Consider the following 12059-nt stretch of genomic DNA (forward strand, 5'->3'; position numbering starts at 1 on the left):
TATGTTCGGAAAAACTTGTGCGCCCGAAATATTCCAAAGAATTATGACGGAAATGCTATCCGGGATCAATTGAGTGATCGTATATATCGACGATATCGTTGTTTCGGGTAGGACGAAAGAAGAGCACGACAGACGACTTCAGCAGGTATTGGCGGTGTTGGAAGCAAATAATGCTATGCTGAATAGAAGTAAGTGTGTCTTCGGAGTCGAGAAACTTGAGATTCTTGGTTTTGAAGTAAGCGCATATGGTGTGAGTCCATCGGAAGAGAAAATCCTAGCCATTAAGAACTTCCGTCCGCCTTCGTCTAAAGAAGAAGTCCGCAGCTTCCTGGGATTTGTCAATTTTGTTGGGCAGTTTATTCCAAATCTCTCCATGAGAACGGAATCGTTAAGGAAGTATCTTCGTGGCGAAGTAGATGAGTTTGGCGAGGACCAAAGGTATTGCTTCAATGATCTGCGTCAAGAGCTCTGCAACACTTCACTGATGGGTCTCGCCTCAATGGATCCACTGGCTTCGGTGTTTTCAATGAAAATTCGAGCGCCTTCCGTAAACTGCAGGAACCTTGTTCCGTTTATGTTGCTGAGCTGGCAGCAATCGACTTCGCATTGGGGATGATCTCCAACAAGCCTGCAGACCATTACTTCATTTTCTCGGATAGTCTCAGTTCGCTTGAGGCTCTCCAGTCGATGAAAACTAGTAGGCACCCATCTTATTTCCTCGCAAAAGTGAGGCAGCAGATGAGTGCACTGATCGAAAGATCTTATAAGTTAACCTTTGTATGGGTCCCCTCTCATTGCTCAATTCCTGGCAATGAGAAAGCGGACACTCTCGCAAAGGTGGGTGCCCAGGAAGGCGAATTGTTTGATAGACAGATTTCATACGATGAATTTTTCCAATTACTGCGTCAGAGTTCCCTCTTGAGTTGGCAAACCGATTGGGACACTGGAAGTCTTGGGCGGTGGTTATATTCAATTATTCCAAAGGTTTCTTCGAGAGCGTGGTTCAAAGGTTTGGACGTAAGTCGTGACTTCATTCGTGTAATGAGTAGACTTATGTCCAACCACTACTCGCTAGATGTGCATCTCCACAGAATAAATCTTGTTCAAAGCAACGTCTGTCGGTGTGGAAACGGTTACGATGACATCGATCACGCAGTTTGGCAATGTACGGATAATTACGCAGCCAGAGAGTACCTTTTGAATGCCCTTAGGGCCCAAAGAAGACAACCCTATGTTCCTGTTAGAGACGTGTTGGGAACTCGCGACATCTGCTATATGCAGTTGATCTATATGTTTGTGAAACGGACTAGCATAAGAATTTAATGCTTTTGTGTGTTTTTTTTTTCTTTTTCGTTATTAGTTTGTTTGTCTTGTCCCCTCATCTCACCGTCGCCCCCCCTCGACAGATAGTCGAACACCAGATGCTATCCTTGGTCTTTATGCACAATGTTACAGTGCGTGCGGCAACTATCGGTTGAGACAACGATACCTCATATCCATATCCCTAACCTGATCCATCCCACAAAAATTGTTGCCCCTCTAACCTCGAGTAAACCGCGAGTAATCGGTCGAAACCTACTAAACATAGATTTAAGTTGAAATTCTGTAAAAACAAATCATGAATTAGTGGCTCCGCAAAGCTCATGCGATTGAGCCTTACAAATAAATGAATTGAAAAAAAAAAAAAAAAAAGAGCTCTGCAACAACGTTCGTAGATTAGATAAGAATAATGTGCCAAGGATCATATGTTTCGCCTCGAAAGGTCTAACAACAACAGAGAGAGTGTATCCTCAAACACAACGGGAAGCGTTGGCCGTTGTGTGGGCGGAGGAAAAGTTTTATCTTTACCTTTTTGGCCTCCGGTTCACCATATTCACGGACCATAAAACCCTCGAGTATATATATGGAGGGAAGCATCGTGATGGGAGACGTGCGTGTTCGAGAGCAGAAGGGTGGGCAATGCGCTTGCAACCCTACGATTTCGACATTAAGTACATCCCTGGGTATACTAACATTGCGGATGTGCTATCTCGTTTGGTGGTTGAGGCTGAAAAGCCATTTGAAGAGCATACAGATCACTTCCTATTTGCAGTGGGAGAAGCACCTTTGGCGATTACGTTAGAAGAAATAAAACAGGCGACGATTATAGATGAAACCCTAGCATCAGTAGTTAAGGCGTTAGGTACTCACGATTGGTCACCGGAACTTTTCAGATACTAGGCTTTTGAAAAGGAACTCGCTGTGATCGAAGGTATTGTAGTGAGAGATGACAGGATTGTCTTCCCAACAAAACTACGTCAGAGGGCGCTGCAGATTGCACACAGAGGACATCCGGGGGTTGTTGCGATGCGGAGAAACATAAGAGAGAAGATGTGGTGGCCATGGATCGTGATGTTGCTAACGTAGTACAAGAGTGTGCTGGATGTGCGGCCGTTAGCAAACAACATCCTCCTGAGCCACTCATACGTAAGGAGATGCCAGAACGACCATGGCAGGAAATTGGGATTGATTTTTTCTCGGCCAAAGAATGTGCCACGTTTCTAGTTATTGTCGATTACTATATCCGGTTTTTGAGGGTTATTGAAATGAAGTTAACGACCGCTGCAAAAACAATTGAAGCCTTGGAGGGAGTTTTCCGTGAGCAAAGCTATCCTGAAACTGTCCGCAGCGATAATGGACCTCCGTTTGCAAGCGAAGAGTTTACAGGATACTGCAAAGGAAGAAATATCAGGCTGATACGCACCATTCCCTACTGGCCCCAAATGAACGGCCTAGTAGAGAGGCAAAACCAAGGGATACTTCGGACGTTGCGTATTGCGAAGGCCACTAATTGCGATTGGCGTAAAGCGAATCAAGACTATGTGTACATGTTTAATACTACACCACATTCAGTAACCGAAAAATCTCCATTGGAATTGATGACAGGACGACCAGTCAAGGATTTTTTGCCTTCGTTGAGAACGGACCCACACTGGCGCAGAGATGCAGAGGTGCGAGAACGAGACGCAATGAAGAAAATGCTGGGGAAGCATTATGCGGATAAGCGCAGGCACGCTAAGCCTTCCGACATAGAGGTAGGTGACTCTGTGATGATGAAGAACTACGAAACAGGGAAGCTTGAACCAAAGTTTCGGCTTGAGAAATTCACGGTTCTGAAGAAAAATGGAAGTGATATTGTCGTTGCCAACGATGAAGGAGTCATCTATCGTCGGTCAGTAACACATTTGCGAAAATTCCCAGTGTCCGCTGAGAAGAAACCACCGGAAGATCCAACCCCAGATGAGGAAAGAGAATTTGCAGAGGTAGATAACCCAGGCAAAGCATCTCCGAATCCCCGAAACTTTAAGCGGAAGCAGGGGAATGAACAGAAAGGTGAAGGGCATGAAAGTCAGGAATCCGCAATGAAGCGTCCAACAAGGGAGAAGAAAATTCCGGCGAGACTGCTGTAAAACCTCGGTTATATTTTTTTTGTGGATTTTTGTCATTATTCATGTAACGCAAGAGAAATATATTTGTTGAATTAATGTGTCGTATCTATTTTCTACTTTTTTGTTTTTTTTGAGTAGGAGAGAGATGTAGAGATCTGTTTAATATTTAGATGATGATTTGTTTCATATTTTGATCATAATTTGTATCAATGTTTGTTCGGAGAATCCATCTACTTGTCATAACCCTAAATGTCAGTTATCTGTGTTACTGTGTGTGTGAGTGGTTGGTTACATGGTAGTGAAATCGCGCGAACCAACGGCTCTTCCATTTTGATCCCGACCAGCGTAGCGAGTAGCAGCAAATAACCGGTACTCCGAACCGACTCAACATCAGCCACCTTCAGCGATTTCATGGTTTGAGTACCTGACCATTCCGGATTTTTAATGTGGTTGTTCAAAATAAAATTTCTTCTTTCGGCATCCATCCTGCATAACTGTTTTAAAAGAAAATGGATCAACGTGAAATTTTCACTGTCGAAATATACAGGTTTTCCAGACAATTTGCTGTCAAAACATTTGAGATACGCCTACTACTACGAGATCTGGTATAAAATGAACAGGGATTCCGGATTCTAACTGAATCAAATCTAAAGAATAAAAAAAATAAAATTACCGCTTGCACCTTTTATTCTTCAACACAAGTGTTCGAGTCACATTGCAGAGCATGTACCTATTCCGGAAATATTTTTTACACATTGAAAATGCGTTGGCAGAAAACATGTCATCTTTTTCAAAAATGATGCAATTTAGTGTGCTGGAGAATCAAATGCACAAATAATGAGCTGTTTTAAAAGCTTAAAAATGGTTTGTATGTATGCGTGCAGACATCTATTTCTGTTTTCTTTTCTCATTTCATTTGGGATTGTGCCGAAAAAAAGACCATACGGCCAATGGGGATCGATTAAACCAAGGCCGGCTGGAACGCAAAGTTATTTTACACGACCACGCATTCCACATGGCTAATGATGCTTCAGCAGTTGTTCAGCAAATACGTGATAAAATTGCACCTGATTAGAAAATGAAGTTGGGAAGTGTTTTCTAAGAGTAAAAATGGAGCGCATGAAGGAGAACAATATCTATCTCGCTCTGGGCCGTGTATGTGGCAAAGTATGCGGAAAGCTTATTTGTCTTTTGTTTCGCTCGCTCGTATTAATCTTATATTGCTGTACCATGTATATTATACAAATGTTTACCAGTATTTGTTAGTCATGACATTTTCTGTTATGTCATGTCTCATTTTATGTCATAAATCGGGATGACAAAACATGAGCTAAAAATCAATTTTGGTTGTACGTTATAACGAGGGTACGTTATATCGAAGTGAGCCTGTATCTGGAATATGTCTTTTGGACATGAACAACTTGAGGGCACAATATTTGGTAGATTTTCCAGATAATTCGAGGAGGACTTAGCGAAACTTGAGCTACCCAAATTTCTATAATACCCTTACAAGCACTTTGGAAGTCATCTAGGCACACAATTCCGAATAGCACTATGGATTTGGAAATAACAAACATTTTTGAATGCGCTGGTGAAGTATTAATCGAAACATGGAATAGAACGCGTTCTCTAGGAATTATCGGAGCGATGGAGGTTCTGTATTGCGTTGGCGACCACAGTTAATGTGGCTGGGCAGGGACGCAGTAGCGGAGCTTCTGACCTTATGCTCACTTCTTTTTTTGATCATTTTTTTACGGATTACTTCATCTGTGTTTGTATTAAGAAAAAAATAAATGAAACAAATTTTGATTGTGGGCATAATTAAATTTTTTAAGCGGTTTATTACAAGGATTTTCCAATTAACGCGGTTTTTTACGCGGATTTTCAATTAAATTTCAAAGTTTTTTATGAGGTACGTATCCCCCGCGTAAAAAAACTGGGCGTATTTCTATATGAAATATATTGGGTTGGGGAAAAAGAAATGTCGTATATTGTCAATATATGGCAACACTTAAACATATCTTATGTTGTACTTATCGCATCGGGTCATACTATACGGCTATTTAAAGACGACAATCTGTGCCACAAGTGTCGTTTTGACAGTGTTGTGATTGTCCTTTTCAGTCTCAAGTTATAGCGCGTCGAAGATGGAGTCCACCAAGCAAGAAATTCGCCATATTTTACGTTTTTACTACCTGCGAGGAAAAACTGCAACGAAGGCAGCCGAAAAAAATCGTGTAGTTTATGGACCAGATACTGTAACGATTCGCACAGCACTGCGTTGGTTTGATCGATTTCGTTCTGGTGTAGTGACTGTCGAAGATACACCCCGTACTGATAGGCCAATCATCGTGGAAACCGATAAAATCGTCGTGGAAACCGATGGATGTATGGGTGTCACACGAGTTGACGTAAAAAAATCTTTTAGACCGAATGAACGCCTACGATGCACTGCTGAAACGGAACGAATTCGACCCATTTTTGAAGTTGGTGACTGGTGATGAAAAGTGGATCACGTACGAAAACCTAAAGCGAAAAAAGTCGTGGTCGAAGCGCGGTGAGCCGGCCCAAACCAACGCCAAGCCCGGATTGACGGCCAGGAAGGTTTTGCTGTGTGTTTGGTGGGATTGGAAGGGAATCATCCACTATGAGCTGCATAACTATGACCAGACCCTCAACTCGGTTCTCTACAGTGAGCAGCTTGACCGTTTGAAGCAGGCGATTGACCTGAAGCGGCCAGAAATGATCAATAGGAATGGTGTTGTTTTCCACCAGGACAACGCTCGGCCTCACACATCTTTGATGACCCGCCAGAAGCTACGGGAGCTCGGATGGGATGTCCTATTACACCCACCATATAGTACGGACCTGACTCCAAGTGATTATCATCTCTTCCGGTCCATGCTAAACGCTCTTGGTGATAATAAGTTGGCCGCAAAAGCAGTGTTTGCCAAAAAAAACTTCACTGAAAAAATCGCTTTCGTTCGTTCAAATATGATCACACAGAAATCATTTCCCCCAGCGGCATCCTTTTGTTTTTACGTGGTACAAATTTCGACACAAAATAGAACGAGACAACTCTACATCGGTTCGCACTTCATGATACACCGACACGCAAGCAAACCATCATATATGCTTTCGGTGCAGAAAGTTTATTTTCTTCTTTGCCTCTAACATATGCATATCGACCTCTCCATGCATCATGAAACAGCAGGATTGTACGGACTACGCAAAGCGAATGATTCATATTCAGCTAATGTAGCAGATCCTGATTATTAAGTCTCAAGGTGGAAACAGAATGCCGCGTTGTGCGTCGCTTCTCATCAGCTGTCATTGCTTGCGTTTTGTACTAAAGCGTTTGCCTGACGCAGTCTGTTGATTCGTAATCACAATGTAGCGTTCGCATCGCCACTTTTCACGTAAACAAAAACAAAGTAAAACACTCAACAAATTCAATCAACTAGTGAATCTATTATTTAATTTCAATAATTCTATGTATGCAGATCACAGCTAGTTTAAAAATTGGAACTGAAAAAGACTGAACCGACATCGGAGAGTAGCCGTCATCGTACTACCTGAAATAATATGCGAGACACTGACTACCGTAGATGGTGAATTTGCCTTTGGAACTAGAAACGCGAATAGGATTTTTGGTATGCTGATGCGACAAACAGACCGCGATTATGTCCTGACTTTAATGCATCTGGTGGAGAAAATCGCAACGGCGCTTCACAACTTCATAAGTGAAGAGGGTTGTGAAAGTTTTATGAATTTGAGAGAATGGTGTGCTCAAGTTATACTTTTTATGGATTTGTCAGCAGCAGAAATATAAATAAGAACAATTCCAATAAGGCTTCGTATCAGCTACGTGACACACTCACCGGTTATGTAATAGATAATTAAATTATATAACTATGAATAAAAAATTGAAAAATCGACAACATGGCGTTTTTTTTCATTCCTCAACAATTGTGATCATTTTAGGACTCACTGAGGTCAACAGTCTCATGCAGATGAATAACGGTATGGTTATTTCATCAAGGTTTTTTGACGTAGGACTACGTATAACCGGAAGATATAGGGGGTGAAATGGAAATCTAGGCACTGAACAAGTAGGAAAAAATGCAAGATTTGGAACGCTTATTACTCGAGCATTTCTCAATAGATCGCAAAGGTTTTTGCATCAATTGATAGGAAATATATCTACGCATCTATCATAACGAATAACATTTCATTTTTCTTGAGATAAATAATTGAATAATTGTGAAATATCAAGCATTGTCAAAATGCACTATGTGCCCATTTTTGATTGGTCCATTTTGTGCTCCTCAAATCGTACAGACCAAAACGGGCAACCAGAGCAGCAGCGAAATAGAATGAAGCACGATTGGAAAGGAAAAAGAAAAAAATGAACGAAACATTGGTCGCAGTCTCACACATGCGTAATTCTCGAGCCAGCCAGTCAGCTTAAAAATCACCGCTCCGCTGCCGCAACGATCATTCTCATTCAAACCGTACACCACATCGGTTCGCATCACAACACATCAACAAACCAACCCAAGCAGCCGTGTCTGGACATGGTAAAGGAGGAAAAGTGAAGGGAAAGGCAAAATCCCGCTCGAACCGTGTTGATCTGGAGTTCCCCGCAAGGGTAGCTAGGCCGAGCGCGTTAGTACCAGTGCACCAGTCCACCTAGTCGGCGTTATATAGTTTCGGCCGCCGAAGTGATCGAGTTAGCTGGCAAAGCTGCTCGCGACGATAAGAAAACCCGCATTCGGAACAGAACACATTCGGTTCGGTGGACATCAAGACAACAGGCAGTTGCAGCGAGTGGCGAGTGGCAAACGCAATCGCAAAACGGCATCAGGTAGCAGAAGAAAAAAGTTTGTTCTTTACACATACTGCTTTGGTGGCAAATCCAGAACAAGGCGGCATCGAGGGCGTTCGAAATGGTTTTTTTTCAAAACCACGAGTACAAAGTTTTCTAAATTGGAACCATTCCATAAAACAAGGCGCTTTTCAGGGCCATTAAACCTTCCAAAAAAGAGTTTAGGAAATACAGTTCAATGCTTTCTAAAACATTATCCATAATAATAATAAAACACAAATTGATTTTTTCTTAATTTGTTTGCCAGGATCTGACGAGTATGTGAATTTGGCAGTTGTTCTGAGCTTGTTGATAGTTGGGGACTTTCCTGATTATTCAATTTTCACCAATTCTTAAATTGTTTCCAGATTGAAAGTACAGTAATTTACAATTAGTTCGACATTTAGCTAATTGGACGGACATGTAATGCGACTTATTTAGTTGGACATTTGTGTACATAGAGATCCAAATTATGACCCCACATTGAAAGTCGACACTGTCCACTGTCATCGCAAATGTTCCATTACAGGTTTAAATCGCCTCCAATGCGACACTGAGTGGCGCTTCGGCACGTCGCATTGAATGTAATTTACTGTACAACATGTCACAAAGCTGGATGGGAAGAAATTTTCCAACTGTGAAAGCTGTGGCGAGTGGCAACAAATCGCTTAACAGGAAGGTTTAGCCGAACAAGATGGGGATATCGAGTGATAACAAAACAATAAACTCTTTAGATTGAAGATAATTTTGTGATCCTGAAAAGGACCCTTTTTAGCCTGCAGTGAATCCAACGAGCGAACAAATCGTAATAAATGTATTTTTTTGCAATCGCTCCCTTTTAACGCTTATTCGTTCGTCTCGTTGGACTCGCCCCTCTGGCTGAGTCTGCCGATTTGTCTCTATCCTGTGAGTGTGTACCGCTAGAGTATAAAACACGCGGACCCCAAAAAAATATCTTATTTTCTTTCAAACCGTAAACCCGTGTGGTTGTACGGCATCGGCATCGTGGACGTAACAAAGGAGGACAAGTTAAGGAAAGGCAAAGTCTCACTCGAACCGTGCAGGTCTCCAGTTCCCTGTTGGTCGCATTCACTGATTGCTCCGCAAGGGTAACTAGGCCGAACGGATTGGTGCCGGAGCAGCGATTATAGAGTTTCGGTCGTCGGAGTGCTCGAGTTGGCTTGCAAAGCTGCTCACGACAATCAGAAAACCCGCATCAAGAACAGAGCAGCTTCGGTTCGGCGCTCATCAAGGCAACAATTAGTTTCAGTGAGTGGCAAAGTGTTTCTCCGGCACGTCGCATTAAATGTAATTTACTGAACAATATGTCACAAGCTGGATGAGAATAAATTTTCCAACTGTGAAAGCTGTGGCGAGTGGCAAACGCAATAGCTAAACAGGAAGGTTTAACCGAACAAGATGGGAATATCGAGTGATAACAAAAACACAACACCAAAGGTTCTTTTCAGAACCATCAACATATTCATAAAGAGTAAACAGTAAACTAATCCATTTTTCAGGTAGATAGGTAGGTATTCACGTAGGAGAAGGAAATAAAACAATATATTTAAAATATATATTTAACAAAAGCTGTCCCCTTTGTATAGTCCTACGTCACTCCGGTTATGTCCCCGACATTACCCACCCGACTTTTTCCGAATGAATCATGTCTCGGAGGTTTTGCTGCATGCATTGTTTTCACCATCAGCTTAATGTCGCGAAGATCAATATTTTTGTGCTGAGAACTGATCGTTCAGGGTCGTAGTTGCTGGCTGTCCTACAATATAAAAAATATATATTTAAGACATTGAATATCATTATAGCTATATCTTTTATTCACCTTCATTTGCTGACAAGTGATTACAAAATCTTTAATGCTTCAAAATACTGCCATGATGATGCTGCAATCGGTGTCAATCCTATACTTGGAGCACATTTATTCCGCGAATATCTATCACGTAACGGCTCTTCCACTTTCGTTTCAACACTTCCACCACAAAAACAAATCAAATAAGATGTCCTAATATTTAAAAAATGTTCAACTGTAATCTACCTCCTTGTTTCAGTGCATTTGGTATATCAGTCCAAATTTTCTATCTCGTGTGGCTGGTTTCACACAGTCGATGTTCCTTCGACCTGAAGCACTCGTTTGTTTTCACAAATTCAACTAGATTTGTTTCACACTCCATTTTCAACGAATTTCAGATCGTGGGAAAATCTTTTTCTTGTTGTGTCCATGGCATCAGCTGAATGTTTTTAAAAACAACACATTTACATATTCGACGCAAGCAGTTTAGAACAAATGTCAGAGTTTAGTACAACGATGCTAATGACACGACGCATCATTGTGGGCGACTATACGGAAACACACATATTTAAAATAAACTGTCAAAGCACAACTGTTCCAACGTGACGCATAACGCGGCATTCTGGTCCCACCTTCAGAGAGTGCAAACTACATGATTATTTAGCTCGATAGAGGCTAAGGGAAGGGTAGACAGATCATATTTTTCCATTTTTAACGCCGCTATCCCTTGAAATATGTATATTCATATAGACCGCGAAGTTTTACTGGCAACACCGCTCTCTTTTCCCATTTGTTGCTCTCCGCAAATGGTGACCGAAATGATGACGTAATTTTTCTTGTATCATTTATTGATTTGCACTTGTCTGTGCAGTGGGTTTCGCTATAGTAGAGCGGGACGATATACGCGGTTCAAACTTGTATGTAGGCTTCGAAAATGGTTTGCGATGTTTGATACAGCTCAAATATGCAAACAACAGTCTTCGTTCCTCTCTTGCTTTAATCATGTAATGTTACACAAGTGATTACTGTCATTCATACAAGTATCTGAATGATTCTCTCATATTTGGTTATATGTTCGTGAGAGGTTACTTGCATGATACATTGTGTATCATTCGATTTTGATCGAAATCCAAACACTGCTCAAAAGAGGCTTGCGAAAACTGGCTGTCTGGGTTTTTTGCAAATAAGGAGGGAGGTTTTATAAGGGGGGATAATGAAGTTGCCTTCTAAATGGCAACAAGTTTGAGAACAAAACGGCGCATATTTGACTTGAATTGGATAATTTTAAGTATGTTAAATAAAACGTCAAATTTCGATCAGAAATACGACATTTCTTTTTCTCCAAACAAATATATATAGTATAGTGTCAACGTGGACAACAGGGTATAGTCAATGTCCACGATTGTCCACGGAGGGGAAGGGGAGAGTCTAAAATCGTGTTTTTTATGTTCACGTGGTATGTGGCAGCCCCTAGTTTCAAAATGAGAAATATCCCATCTTCATGCATTAATTTTTCACGAAATCACAACATTTCAAAAATTGCTAAAAAAAATCGACTTCTGTTCTTTTAATTTTTTTTGTAGAGTGTATTAAGTCATTGTAAAAATCAAAAAACACACTCGGCATGAACTGACTAAACTGCGCATTGTTCGCATTGAATCGAATTTTGACACTCCGTACACCGTACTTTTTGAATAATCTATTCACGGCACTTTTTCGATAGAATATACAACCAATCCGCACTACGGTTGTTTCACTGTACGGCGCCATCGAACGCGTTTTCAAGTACATCTCATTCATAGATACATGCATGCAGCATTATCCTCGTTTGCCCGTACACAATGCTGCCCTCCCGCTTCCAAGCTTGGCGCCATGCCACAGCATGGGGTACACAGTAATACAAAATTGTAAACAAATGCACACTAGTGTTGGTTAAACAGGTATAAAAACGGCAATT

General features: G+C 41.4%; 1 protein-coding gene and 1 long non-coding RNA gene across 7 annotated transcripts in view; both read right to left on the reverse strand.

Moving 5' to 3' along the window:
• Window positions 1-12059, reverse strand: part of LOC129767832 (ADP-ribose glycohydrolase OARD1-like) — a 54817-nt gene that overhangs the window by 20289 nt on the left and 22469 nt on the right. The gene's annotated exons all lie outside the window — the stretch shown is intronic.
• Window positions 9903-11168, reverse strand: LOC129767833 (uncharacterized). Its single transcript, XR_008741579.1, has 3 exons — window positions 10349-11168; window positions 10136-10282; window positions 9903-10072 (listed from the first exon to the last, which is right to left on the reverse strand). It is a non-coding gene; the product is annotated as an uncharacterized LOC129767833 (long non-coding RNA).

Source organism: Toxorhynchites rutilus, chromosome 2 (genome assembly GCF_029784135.1).
Source record: "Toxorhynchites rutilus septentrionalis strain SRP chromosome 2, ASM2978413v1, whole genome shotgun sequence".
Classification (NCBI taxonomy): domain Eukaryota; kingdom Metazoa; phylum Arthropoda; class Insecta; order Diptera; family Culicidae; genus Toxorhynchites; species Toxorhynchites rutilus.